The sequence below is a fragment of the Vulpes vulpes genome, chromosome 6 (genome assembly GCF_048418805.1).
Source record: "Vulpes vulpes isolate BD-2025 chromosome 6, VulVul3, whole genome shotgun sequence".
NCBI classification, from domain to species: Eukaryota; Metazoa; Chordata; class Mammalia; order Carnivora; family Canidae; genus Vulpes; species Vulpes vulpes.
Window position 1 is genome coordinate 525,222 of NC_132785.1, and position 14,697 is coordinate 539,918.

The following is a 14,697-nucleotide window of genomic DNA, read 5'->3' on the forward strand; positions in this document are numbered from 1 at the left end:
ACGTGGCCTCCCGACAACCCCGACAGCTACGGCTCTCCTGTCCGCTGTCCGAGAGGAGGGCTCTGAAGCACAGGGAGCCCCAGGACACGGAGCCACGACCCAGGCAGGCTAACCCCAAAGGCTGCGCTCTCCCAACCACACTTCGCAAAACTGCTCCCAGCACAGCAGGGACAGGAAGGCAGGAGAAGGGCAGGTTCCGTGTTCAACATACTGAGTTTAAAAGAACTGCAGATGTGGAACAGCGTCCTCCGTGAGGAGCAGAGCTGAAGGCAGGTCGTGGGGCACCGCGATGTCACCGCAGCCAACGCTCCTGGCCTTTCAGGTGCACAAACTCTCAGCTTACACCGATACGCACGTATAGACAGACACTGAAGTAGCAGAGATTCTAAAAATCCCGGAGAAAAGGCACGGGACAATACAGCTAATACAGGTCTATTTTAAGATTTTTTTAGACAGCTGTATAGGTCAGCAGGGTGGCTGCCTAATGTTAGTTTTCACCTTAATAGTAGCCACAAACACTTTTGCGGGAACAACAGCCCCCAAAACACTCTGTGTATAGTTAATCCTTACAATAGCTCTGTGAGCAAATCACCCTTCAGAGGTGAGAAGGCCCAGAGAATTTCAGCAATTTGCCTGAACTAAGAATCTGCCTGAACCAAAACCTGTGATTTTAAACTCTGTGCTCTCTTCACTAGACATATTGCCTTCCCTGCACCAACATGTATCAAGAACAATTGATAAATTTTACAATCAAAAACAAAACTATAAAAAAATAAAATAAAAAACAATACTATGAAAAAATAAAAAATAAAATAAAAACAAAACTATAAAAATGTTTGTTCCCTTATCTTTAGAGGTATAATAACAGTTAAAAAAACTAAAAAAAAAAAAAAAAAAAGCACTACATCCTAAAGGTCAAAAGTAAAATTTAGATAGCTAGGAATTCCCCCAGATAAATGCAAATTTCCTAGGTAAATGTTAATTCCACTATACAAAGCCTATAGGTACTAATTTCATGGCAAACTATATTTTTAAAGCAGCATAAAAAGACTTTAATAGTGAGTGGAAATTTTTTTCCTTGAAAAAAATCCAAGAAAGACACTCAGCTGTGGCTGCGAGTCAGGCTAAGCCAGCAGAGGTCAGTGTCCTGGAGAAGAATGCAGGCGCCTCCGAAGGGCAGAGGCAGCGCTCACCCCGACACAGAGCCCCGGTTCCCGGTTCCCGCAACCCCCCGGGGCCGGCGCCCGCCGGTCCTCTCCTCCCAGCTCCTCCTCTCCCGCTCGCGCTCGCGGTCAGGGCAGCCGAGGAGGGGAGAAGTTCTCATCTCAAAACTAGTAAGACAAGGCCCCGCAGCGGGTGTGCGGCGCGGCGGCGGCTGCCTCTCCTGGTCCGTACTGGACACAGCTGACCACATTTCAGCAGGTAAGAATCATTTTAAATATTACCCTTAAACCTAAAAAACGTTCTTCTTTTGCTTCTGTTTTAAGGAGAAAGCAGAGGTGGGTGCGCTGTAGTATCTATCAGAACCCCACCCTGCTCAGGGCTAGGCTGCTCCTCGGCTGAGTTCCACGCACCATCAGGGACAGCATCGCCTTTTGTCCCACTGGCGTCTGCCCAGGGCCGAGCTCCACGCCAGGCCCGAGCGTGGGCTCGTCATTCCTAACACATCAAGGGGATCGGTCACGAGTTCCTCCCTGCCACCCACCCCGACTGTCCCCTGCCAGGAGATGCGCTGATCACACCTGCAGAGACCTTGTGCGGAGTGGCAGCAAGGACGCGGGCCTGAAACCCGGCGATCCGCACACTGTGCTGGGGGGTCATGGGTGCAGATCTGTGGCTCCCGAGTCCGCCAGCACCTAAAGAAGCGGACGGGAAGGGCACCCGGCACTGCCTCCACGCAGCCTTCGTGCTTCCTGCCGCGGCAGCAGCCGACGTGCCACGTGGAGCTCAGGCACTGCTCCAGCAGCCAAGCCCCCTGCTCCCCTGGGGAGGGTCCCACACTGCAGCCCGCGCTCGACTTCCTGCTCTCCAGCGGCCACGGGTGGGTTCTGCAGCCCACACCGAGCGCACAGGCGCGGGTGGCCGGCCGCCCCATCGTCCCGGGAAAGCACAGCCTGGCTCTGAGCTCCGGCGGTCCTGGCCAGTCCACCTGCACGGAGGCGAGGAGCTGCAGGGACGACACCGTCCGGATCTCCCGGCTGCTGAAATCCAGAAGCGAGGGGTCTGCCCCGGGGCTCACGAGCGCATTTACACACATTCCGATTCCCTCACAAACACCTAGTAGGTGCCCACGAGGCCCGCGTATAGGAAACGCACTGGAACCACGGAGACCACCCCGCGCCACCGACGTCCCAGAAGCTCCCCAGGGGCACTGCAGCCCAGCCGGGTAGGAGCTGGGGGAGACGCCACGCCGGTCAGGAAACACGCGGGGCCTCAGCCCTGACATGGGGCCTGGGTCAGGAGGTGTGAGCGTCCCCAGGGGACGGCGTCTGGGGTGCAGGCGACGGGGGCACCTGAGGACGAGGACGGCGGCAAGGGCAGCCGGGGCGCAGGTGGGGTGATGGGACGGCTGGACAACGGGGCGGGCAGGAGGCCGCCCGCCTGAGTCTGGGTTTACCCTGAGGACTGCGGGAGCCCTGAAGGCCTCGTGCCAGTCAGAAAACCACAATTTGTTTGTTTGTTTAGGGAGGCCCGGAGGAAACCTGCTTACGTGAAGCAACCGGCCGGGCGGCCAGGAGGCCAGGCCTAAAGGGAGGAGAGAAGGCGGCGACGGTAGAGCATGCGGGAGGGAAGCCTGCAGACTCGGGGTGACTGCGCGTGGGGAGCTGCGGCGAAGACCGCTCCGGCAGGCGATGCTGGCTGCTCCCCGAGCGGCTGCACACCTGGAGCCCAGGGCGAGGCCACCAGCAACAGGCGAGAGCTAAGCCGCTGGTGAGCGAGGGGGAGAGGACCACGGACAAACGCAGAGCAGCGGCAACAATTAGGGGTGCAGCGCAGGAGGTCGCAGAGCGGCGAGGGCGCCCCGCACGGAGGACAAGCAGCCTCGCTTCTCAGACGCAGCACGGGCCGGGTTTTGGTCCACAAAGCAAGGTCGTCACACACCCAAGAACGGAACCAAATTCACAGAGCGAAGGCGCCCGTAACACAGACTATCTATGTAGGTCAGTTCCCAGAGAAGGAGGACGGGGGCGGCGACAAACAGTACACGGCGGGTTGCTAAGCTACTGAATAAAGTAAGACGAGGCGTCTACCCGTGTTGAAATCCAGGCTTTTAAAAATGTGCCCTAGAATGATGCAACCTTCATTAGTTACCATAGCAATGAGCTCCATTTCCCAGGGGACAATGGTTATTTTTGCCACCGCTGAAGTGCCTGGGGGGCGGGGGCCGGGGCGGGGGCGCCGAGGGAGGCCGACCCTGGATTTCCAGGGAGTACTCTCCCCACAGGTCGCAGGTCGCAGGTCGCACACTGCAGCTCAATGCAAACCGAAGGCAGCCCCCGCGACCCGCCGACGGACAGAGGAACTGGAAGCAACGGGACGTCCGTCGACAACTTTTGGTACTTTTCACGGTGACTTGTTTAAAGGTGGAAAATGCCTCTGATGCAAGTAATGTTGCGGAAACTCTCGGAAAACATACCTAAAGGATTTTTTTTACAGCCCTTCCTCTAGGATTATTTGTAACGAAACAGACCAGCGGAGTCTCATCACATGCATCCCGATCACTCGTGGGGAGTACGGCACGCGCATCACCGGCCACACTGGCTGCGCGGCCAAGGCCCCAGGGCACTGGGGCTCGCGGCGGGGCTCAGGCTCCCCACCACCCTGCAGGCAGCTGCACGCCAGGCCCGCCGCCGCCCGAGCAACGCTGCCCAAGCACGGACCCCGGGGCGCCCCTAACTTCACCACCTGGAGCTCTGCTTCAAAACAACCAGCCACCTGGGCGCCCGCGGTCAGGTGCGTCAGCGAGGGGTGCTGTGCACCGCCGACACCCCGCCCATCGGGCCGGCTGGGCCCCTCCGTCAAACCAGAGGTCACGCGAGCCTTCAAACTCAGAACTCTACACAGCACAATCAAGTAGCAGTATCTTCTTGTTTTTTTAAACCTATAAAATGAAGGCCCAAAAGAGGTGAAACAGACGTAAACAGCAGGTGAGAAGTTACACGCACACAAAACACACGGAATTACTGGCTTTGCCAACACTAAGGCCTCGAGAGAAAGAAGCCCCCACAAGGACTTAATTCCGAGGGGTTTCCTTACTATTAGGCACTACTCTGGGGCTGCAACTAGCTTCCTGGCATCCTAGCCTGGCCTTGTAGGTTCTGATTCTCGGTTCAGCTCTTTGTGGCTGATGTTGGAGCGCAGCTCCCCGCCTGCGCGTAGCTGTGGGCTTTAGGGTTCCCAGGCTCCCTCCCTCTCACCTCTCACCGCTGGGACCTGCACCTCCGCTCTCTTGTATTAGTGGGACTCTCCGGGCAAGCCTGCCAGACTCCTGGGCGGAAGGAAGCTCCGGAGCCACGCTGCACCTCGCCAGTGTCCGAGCAGTCACATGGCCTGACAATGCTAGTTAGCAAGTCCCGGAATTCCAGGAGAACTTCAAAAAATTTTTATTTTTGGTAAAATAAAAAAGGTAAAAGCCTTTGATGTTTTACTTTTTACCTTTGATTTTTTAAATACCTATAACACTTTCATATATTTAAAATATGTAGTACTCAGTGCAGAGAAGGTCATGCTTGGAAAAGGTCATGTAAATACATAAAAGAAAGGACAAAGAACAGGAAAGAGAAGAGGAAAAAAAAAGAACATATGCCCAGTGCAGTGGTGAAGTGTAACCCAGGGGGCGGCCGAGGAGAGCACCGGGCGGCGAGGCTGGATGGGGTCCTGGGGAGCAGCAGCAGCAGGGCCACCTGTTCCTCAGCCCGAGGCCCTCACAGGCTAAAGAGACGGGGAACAAGCCGTGGACTGTCAGTCTGAGCGGTTCAACCACGTGAGAGTGTTCACCGCTACCCCACCAGGAGGAACACGGGCGGAATCACTAGAGGAACAAGAGACTGAAGTAGTGTTCTTGGCCGTCCACACAGCAGGCGGGCATGGTCCGTCGTCACCGCACACCACTGACCGATGCTCACCAGGGACCTAAGGAAACAGTGAACGCACGAGCAGTGACTCGGAGGTGCCCTGGCTGCCCCTGCTCCCTCCCAGGGAGGCTGCCTATAGCCAAGTGGCCAAGGGTCTTACACCCTGGAAACAAAGCAGAGCTGGGAGGAGAGGCTACTGTTTCATGGGCATGAGGTTTGCATTTGGGAAACGGACAGTAGGGACGGTCGCAAAACACTGTGGATGTCCCCAGGGTCACTGAGCTGTGCACCTAAAAATGGTAAAATGGTAAATGTTATGTCTATTTTACCACATTAAAAACTCTTTTTTTTTTTTTAGTTTTTAAAAAAGAAACAGGCTACCTCTCCGAAAGTGTGACCTTCACAGAGCCGCCAAAGGTGCGGCCACGGGAGGGCCAGGACAGGGCATCCCTGCCGGGAACACGGGACAGGAATTCACGCGGCCACTCCCCCACGGAGGGACAGAGGCTCCCCGGGACTCGGGCTGCAGGAACCAGGCTCGGCGTCCAGGGACAAAGGGCACAAAGCAGAGCTTCTGAGCCGTGGGGGCGGGCACGGCTACAGAACGGGGGCCTCAGAACAGGGCTCTGGCGGCGCAGCAGCCCGGGCCGGGCCGACACCCCGGGAGGCCTCGAGCGGCCGCGTGGCACCCACGGGCCGGACACAGAGCCCGGGGCGGCCGCAATGGTTCCAGCCCGGGGAGCCCCGCGGCGATGGCAGACTGCGCCTCGGTTACTCCCCACGTCGGAAAAACGGAAAACCTCACAAGGGCAACTAACTTTTCCAGAAAGAGAAGCTGGAGGACCGCACGGACTTCGAGCACGACTGCAGAATAGACGCAGAAAGACCTTTCCGACTAACGCAAACGCTGGCTGCAATGCAGCAGAAGGTGGTTTTCTTTTTATTGTTGTTACTTTAAAACCTGTTTGAAAGTGAGGGATCTGCAGATCCCCAAAATTCTAACAAGGGAGTTCTTAGCACTTTTTAACTGTAATGTTTTTGACCTTAAGAACTTCTGCTGGACCCTGTAGACTGCAAGTATCCATCTTCTTGTCACACTGGTGTGGGCTGTGGGAGAAAAGGTCTAGGCCTAAACGACAGGGGGAGTCTAGTAAGAAACCTTATTTAAGGATTCCAAACGCTACACCCTGGGTGCAAGAGTTTATAAGAAATAAATCCCCCATGCAGAGATGGGACAGTAAGGAAACGTATCTACCCAAAAATCAATCAACCAATCAATCAATAAAGCTGTTCTCCGCAAGCTGACGCTCATGAAACATCCAGTACAAATTTATTCTCTAATGGAGAATTTAATAAGTGGTCCTAAATCTGTGATGTCCTCAGGCAACCACAGAAGCAAAAGCAACCAAGTCTTACAGAGGAACTCACTTTCAAGGACACCTGAAAAACTTTCCCCAGGTGAGGTTCTAAGGAAAATGAATGGATCCAGTTTTTAAAAATAACAAAACCCACCAGGAAACTAGGTATCAGAGTGAGAACCAACAAAAATTACAGAGCAAAAAGGGACCAATAAAGACTTCAGATACTAAAATCATCAGAAAGAGATATAAAATAACTACATTTACTGTGTTTCAAAAGTAAGAGGTTAAAAAATGAAGACAGTTAAGTGGATTGAAAAAAACAACTTCTGAAAATGAAAAAATGTATTACTGAAGTAAAAATTTCAATAGACAAATGGAACAGATTAGATACAATCAAAGAGAGGATTTATAAACTAAAAGATAAATGAGGGACGCCTGGGTGGCTCAGCGGTGGAGCCTCTGCCTCCGGCTCAGGGCGTGACCCCGGGGGTCCCGGGATCAAGTCCCTGCAGGGAGCCCACTTCTCCCCCTGCCTGTGTCTCTACCTCTGTGTGTGTGTGTGTGTGTGTGTGTGTGTGTGTGTGTGTGTCTCATGAATAAAGAAATAAAATCTTTAAGGCCCCTGCCAAAACTGATCTGATGCTTCTGAGCAGGGGTCCCTGGGGATGGCTACTGCCCAGCGAGATGGAGGACAGCGTCCGGAGAGGTCTCCGCGGACGGTCCCCACCCCTGTACGTTTCCCCAATAAAGTCTTTTAAAAGCCAAAAAAAAAAAGAGAAAGAAAATCTTTAAAAAAAGAGAGAGAGATAAATGAAAAACACTCTACAAGACAATCCTAACAGAGCACAATGATATGGAAAATATTAAAAGTTTAAAAACATGAAAGAATGAAAAAGATTAGAATGAGAAGCTCTTACATAATGTATAATTAGAAGGGAATAATACAGAGAAGGGCTAAGAGGGAAGAGTTGAGAGATAAAGGCTTAGCCTCTTAGAGAAATTTTGAAAAATGTCAATTCTAAGATGAAGAAGGTAATCAATGGTGGGAAATGAGCCCAGGTCAGATCCAAAGTTATCATTTCCTTTCCTTTTTTTTTTTTTTTAAAGACTTTTTACTTATTCATTTGAGACAGAAAGAGAGACAGAGTGAGCAGGGGGACGGAGCAGAGGGAGAGGGAGAAGCAGACTCCTCGCTGAGCAGGACAAGAGCCTGAGATGGGGACCTGAGCCGAAGGCAGAAGCGTAACCGACTGAGTCACCCAAGCACCGAAAAGTTATCATTTCCTTTCCTAGATAACTGATCAGATTACGACTATAACTCAGCTATGCTCCCACTTCCCTGATGTCCTAGAACTTCAAGCAAAGAAAATATTCTCTAAAAATGCATGTGGTAATGTTAGAGAAAACAGGAATCCAGTCATCCATCATTAGATCATAACCACTTTTCTCTGCTGTCCATGTTCTCATAAGAAACAAGCCATATGCATACTTTTCAACACCACCTCCTGTATTTTGACGGTGACTAGAAATGCTCCATGAAAATATGGACCCAAGTTAAGCAAGACATGATTTTGGGAAGTAACTTCCATTAACAAAATTAAAGCAGGGCAGAAAATATAAAGTCCATCCTTTTTGCCTGCCCTACCCTACTTCTCTTTATCCTTTACAAAATACCCTAAGGTGAGTAAAGCAAAGTATCATCATTTCTAGTGAATGTCTGCAGGTGCTGGGGGTCTAGAGAATCAAACAATTTGATCAAAATTACAGGGCAAGATCATGGGAAAAATCACATTAAAAGCCTACTTTAGGGCAGCCCGGGTGACTCAGCGGTTTAGCGCCGCCTTCAGGCGAGGGTGTGATCCTGGAGACCTGGGATCAAGTCCCATGTCAAGCTCCCTGCATGGAGCCTGCTTCTTCCTCTGCCTGTGCCTCTGCCTCTCTCTATCTCTCTGAGCCTCTCATGAATAAATAAAAAAATCTTTAAAAAAAAAAAAAAAAGCCTGCTATCTTGGGCATCTGGGTGGCTCAATGGGTTACGCATCTGTCTTTGGCTCAGGTCATGATCCCAGGTCCTGGGATGGAGCCCCGCATCGCCTCGGGCTCCCTGCTCAGCGGGGAGCCTGCTTCTCCCTCTCCCTCTGCCTACAGCTCCGCCTGCTTGTGTGCTCGATTTCTCTCTCAAATAATTAGATCTTTAAAAAAAAAAAAATGCCTACTGTCTTAAACACACCATGTGAACCTTGTTTGGATAGTGGTCTGAATAAATCACATATAAAAAATATATGTTCCAATTAGGGAAATTTGAACATGCTCAAGGATATGAAGAAGTTATTATTAATTTAGCCCTCCACAGGAGCAGCACTGCGGAAAGTGGAACAAGTTATCACTTACAGGATTAACAGGTAAAATGATACAGTAATCTAAAGTTCACTTAAAGTGAATCCCAGAGGAGCACGGGGCGGGCTCTTAATTTCAGGGTCATGAGTTCAAGCCCCACATCAGGCATGGAGCCAAATGAATGAATGAATGAATGAATGAAGTGAATCCCAAAACCCCAAAGCAGGGAGTGGAGAGATACATGAAACAAGATTGGCAGAAGGTTGATCACTGAAGCTGGATGATGGGTATCAACATTATTTTCATGTGTTATATATGTTGAAACTGTCCAAAATAAATTATTCTTAAAAATCTTGAGGTCTTGGGGGGCACCAGGTGGCTCAGTTGGCCTCATCTGCCTGAGGCTCCGGTCATGATCTCAGGGTCCTGGGATTGAGCCCCTCTCTGGGCTCTCTGCTCAGTGGCCAGTCTGCTTCTCCTTCCCCTTCTCCCTCTGTGATCTCTCTCACTCTCTCAAATAAATAAATAAAATCTTTAAACAAAAAATCTTGAGGTCTTGGGGTACCTGGCTGGTTCAGTCGGTCAAGCATCTTGATTCTTGGTTTCGGCTCAGGTCCTGATCTCGGGGTCCTGAACCCTTCATCAGCCTCTGCATTCAGCTTGGGGTCTGCTTCTCTCCCTCTACCCCTCCCCCTGCTCACCCTCATACCCTCTCCCTCTCAAAATAAACAAATCTTTTAAAGAAATAAAATATCCTTTAAAAAATCTTGAGGCCTTAACTCGTAACATACATACATATATAACTCATAACATATATATATATTTGTATATATATAAAAATAACTATGTAACAGATAGGCATAGCCTCCTTTGAGTACAGAGGAATTATGAAAAAGAAACAGTAGTGGATATTAATTCAAGTGGTACTAAACACTTTTGTCATCCAGTTGGCAATCTTGAGTTGGTTTAACAGCCTGTGTTGGTGTTAATAAAAAGTTCACGAATGAAACACGTTTTATTTCTAGAAAACGGTTAACAAACAATTTCTGGGTCTCTAAAATGAATGACCAAGCTAGAAAAAGTCCTGCGTTGAAAGGTGTTAACAGCTGAGGCAATTACCTGGCACATATGCCCAAAAGAAATCAATACAAAATATCAGAATAATCCTGCTAGAAAACTTTTAAAGTTCTCCTGTTAAATATTCTCAATACATAAATTATAGTAGCACATGTAAATGATAAGGGAGACAATAGCATATGGACTGCTTTGAAGTTAGCAGAGTGGATGAAAATGTCTATTTTCTGCAGTGCTTAAACATATTTCATTAGGAGATTAAATTCTCCACACTACTGGGAAACACTAAATGGCATAAAAGTATTCAGATTCCATATTAAATAATCTACATTATTTTGAACATCCATCTGCTCTCCCTTATGACAAGAGACAAGTAGTGAATTTCTAGATGGAATCATAAAAGCCCTTAAAATCTAGCCTATTTTATGAAGTAACTAAGACTAATCATATTTCTCACAAATTTTAAACATATCAGATATGCTTTGTGTGAATATATAGGAGGTATAAAACGGGAAAATAAAAAAGACAATAAGACTACATCTTTACTTTGCCAGGTCAAATGAACCTCCACAATTTTGCTTGATATAAAATGATGGTTTAGCATGAATGGTTGGAAAATTTCATGTTCTGTTGAAACACCACAGTACAGATACCCGCTCCTCCTATAATCAACCTCCCTTCCTGTGGGTTTTTGAGATACATAATGTAAACTCATGAATGTTAATAAATCCCATAAATCAAAATCATATTAACTTTCCTCCCATAGTGAACCTCTCACATAAGCTCCCACAGAATATCCTTGATGTATCAAAATACAGTGTAGATGAACCTACAAACAGCCAAATTTGTTTACGCACTGGTTGAACAGTCTGTAAAAGTCTGGAAATAAATCACTGTATCTTGACCTTCCTTGAAAAACAGGCTTAAAAGTAAGCCACACCAACAGAAAAGCTTACAAGCAAATTCATTAAAAGCACAGGGAAGCCAGAGAAACAGAACCTCCTGTTTATCAGTCAACACTCGTTTATATTTTTGTTGGAGAAGTCAGGTAAAAGTAATAGTAGAAACAAAATCATTTCCTAAATTTCTTTTCAAGAATTCATTAACTTCCAAAAAGATTCTGAAATTCCTAAGAATTTCCTAAGGATCTTGAGCTAAAGGCAGACAAATCAGAGGCCCTTCCACCAGAAGCCATTCCGTAAAGCAAGCATGATATGTAAATTGTTACGCTACATAATATGCAGCAGTATTGAGTTAATCCCTGCAAAAATAAACATTCAAAAAGCTTAGCAGTACCCAGTATTTTACTAGCCACGCATTCTCCCAAGTCGTTACATACGTAATAAAATGAATGAAATCAGCATTTTCTGACTCACACAGCGTGGCTTTTCATGAATGGGTACTTAAGTGTGAAGATGGATTAACTCTCTGATCTCATTTTAATGAGTTTCTCTTTGTCTTTGAGGGACTACACCGCACAGATGCTCAATCACTCCACTCCATAGTCATTTAAATCAATCCTTTTAAGAGGTTTGAGTAGGCCTGACTCGCACTAATTTGGGCATACTAAATTCACCAAAATTTAAAGTCAGACAATAATTTAAATAATGTAAAATTACCTCTTCTGCCCACTAGATTGTTAATTCCTGTTGATTCCACCTGTAGTAAGTGGAGTCTGTCCTGGCTCTGCTCTATCCGGCGGCCTCTGTCACACTCCCAGTGATACATCAAGAGCCTCCGGCCTGGTCTCCTGCCTCCCGCTCCACTCTGCTCTGCTCCCTTCACCCGCCTCTAACGTCAACTTTCTAACGTGCGATTCCAACTGTGGCTCAGCCTTCCATGATGTGGGGATCAAGTCCACCCGCACAGCTTGCCAGGTCCTCCAAAACCTGACCCCCGTCTGCTCCTCTGGCCCCAGCTGTCCAATACTCTGCTCAACTCCTCTTAATGGCCAAACGTGGTTGGATTTCATAGGTCAGGAGAAAAATTAAAACTAAAACTGAAAGGGTGGTGAGTTAAACATAGGGTTGTCACCTTTTGATTTTGCCAAGGAAAAACGATTTCAAACAAACAAAAAACCCTACAATTTGCTAGCACTTTCATTTTACGAAAAGTTAAGAAGGGCATGATCTGAGAATTCTGAAATCTGAATAAATTTAACTTTAGATATAAAAACCTCATTATGTCCTTTTTGTTTTTATTTCACTGCACAGTGGTGAAAATTCTTGCATGAACTTATTCAGTGAAAGCCATGCCCTCACTCATCATATCCCCTGAATGTGCTGACCCTCTGCTGAAGCATTGGTTCCCCCCCCATCCTCCTTTTTCACCTGCATAACTAGTATTCATCCTTCAAAACACACCTGATAGGCAGGTCCTTTTCCAAGTTTCATGTGCCTAAGAATAACCTGGGGATTTTGCAAAATCTGTGACCAGATTCTGGTCACAAAAATTTTGTCCTATATTTCTCCCAGAAGCTTTGTGGTTTGGGGTTTTACATTTAAGTCTATGATCTATTCTGTGTTCATTTTATAACTGTATGAGGCATTGGTCATTTTTTTAATATGTGCATGTTCAATTGTTCCAGCATCGTTTGTTGAAAAGATAATCCTTTCACCACCAAACTTGTCAAAAATCAGTGGACTGTCTATGTGTGTGTTTCTCTCTGTGGACTCTGCTCTGTTCCACTGATCTATCTGTCCAGGCGACACCATCTCACGTGTTTCCCGAAGGCTCAAGATGCAAAGACAAAAAGTATATGTGCACGTGAGAAAGGACCTGGGATGTGCCAGACCTCCTGGACGTTTGCCTTGCGTTCTCCTCCTCCCGCTGTGTTGTACTCACTGTCTCTACTAGAGCTTTAGGTGAGTTTACTTTGTGAAATGTTGTGAGTCCTTTCAATTAGCTGAGCCTGGGTAACTGCTGCAATGATTCTGCTTTCTGTGATTAAAAAGAACACAAAGCCAAAGAACTGGCTGTTTTCTATCTTGCCTAAGTGGGTCAAGGTCAATTCTCTCTTAGGAAAATGGCACTTCCCAAGTCACACTGATCACGGCCCACAGGTCTGCTGATAATAACCGTTAACCATGGCCAAGATAACTAAGATAACTGCAAAATACAAAATGTAAAGCGTAGTTACAAATCAGAGTCTATCAGTCTAATTCATATGCATAAATGTAGGCTAAGGAAGGCAGCTGAAGCTAACACAGCAACCTGAAAAGGAGCAAAGCCCAGCAAAAGCTGAAAGTTTTCAAGTACCGCCAACTGCCCAACAGATGCGTGTTGCGCTTCCTGATACATAAAGGATGACAGAGGTGGGCACCCATCAATCACATTGTAAAAAAAGATCAAAAACTTCCAGTAGGCATCCCTTCCATTAAGAGTCGAGCCAGGGATCCCTGGGTGGCTCAGCGGTTTAGCGCCTGCCTTTGGCCCAGGGCGCGATCCTGGAGACCCGGGATCGAATCCCATGTCGGGCTCCCGGTGCATGGAGCCTGCTTCTCCCTCTGCCTATGTCTCTGCCTCTCTCTCTCTCTCTGTGTGTGTGACTATCATAAATAAATAAAACGTTAAAAAAAAAAAGAGTCAAGCCAGATTAAAGGGTATGCAGGCACTCCCAGGGTCGGAGAAGTCGGACATGGGACCCCGAAACAGCAATGGAGACTGGGGGGATGGTCAGAGTAAAGCTTCCAGCTCTCCTGTTGGCTGAGAAAGTGCAACAGCAGGAGTAGTGGAAGGAATAATAACTGTTAGGTACTGAAAGCTTAAGTCCCTCCCCAAATTCCTCTGTCAGAATCCTTTTTTTTTTAAGGTTTTATGTATTTATTCATGAGAGACACACAGAGAGGCAGAGACGAAGGCAGAGGGAGAAGCAGGCTCCCCATGGGGAGCCTGAGGCGGGACTTGATCCCAGGACCCGGGGTCACGCCCTGAGCCGAGGGCAGACGCTCAAGCACTGAGGCCAGGTGCCCCCTCTGCCAGAACCCTAACCTCCTATGTGCTAGGGTTAGGAGGGGGGCCTGTGGGGGGGGAATAAGGTCTTGAAGGTGGAGCCCTCGTGAAGAGCGCCCTGGGAAGAAACACCACCTTTCCTCCACGTGAGGGTCCAAGAGGACAGTCACCTACACACCAGGAGAAGGCTCTCACCCCGAGCCCGACCCTCCTCCACACCCTGATCAGACTTCCAGCCCCGACGCCACGGGAACACCACCCAATCCATGGGAATTTGCTACTACAGCCCAAACTAGGATGCCACCATCTGGGCATCGCTTACATAAGAGACATTGTTCTTCACTTGCCTTGGGGGGGCGGGGGGGGGGGTGGAATCCTGTTTTCATCTCCATTTCAGAGGTGAGGAGCTGCAGTGTGCACTCGCCGACCCCCCGGGCCCCAGCCGGTGAAGGGAAGACCCGGAGGCCTCCCTCCGGGGGCCTGACCTGGAAGCCTCCGTCTCCCTCGCCTCCACCTTATTTCTGAGGCCGTCTGGCCACTCGGAGCAGAGCAGACTGTGCGCACCGAAGGGGACATGCAGGAAGCCTGGTGAAATGTTCACTGTTAGTAACAGAAGACAGGAAGCAAAGAAACGGCCGGTGGGCATTTACAGCCCCTTGCACAGCACTTGAGGCAGGTCTAGCAGGCCCAGAGGCCGCGAGACAGACCAGACCGCGAGCTGTTCAGGCAAGGCCTCTCGGCCTCTCGGGGCTGCGACCCTTACAGGCCGGCACAGAAAACCACCACCACTTCTTCATTTCTCTCCCAACTCCTCTTAGGCCCCTGAAAAGAACGGGGGCTTCCTATGGGGCTTCTCCACCCGCGCCTTGTCAGTGTGGACAAAATCCACTTCGTCCAAT

General features: G+C 48.8%; 1 protein-coding gene and 1 long non-coding RNA gene across 8 annotated transcripts in view; one reads left to right on the forward strand and one right to left on the reverse strand.

The window, feature by feature from the left end:
- Positions 1 to 14,697, reverse strand: part of WDFY2 (WD repeat and FYVE domain containing 2) — a 157,646-nt gene that overhangs the window by 95,589 nt on the left and 47,360 nt on the right. The window lies entirely within an intron of this gene.
- LOC112910831 (uncharacterized) lies at positions 1,201 to 12,818 on the forward strand. The gene is made up of 2 exons (XR_012001937.1): positions 1,201 to 1,422; positions 2,686 to 12,818. It is a non-coding gene; the product is annotated as an uncharacterized lncRNA (long non-coding RNA).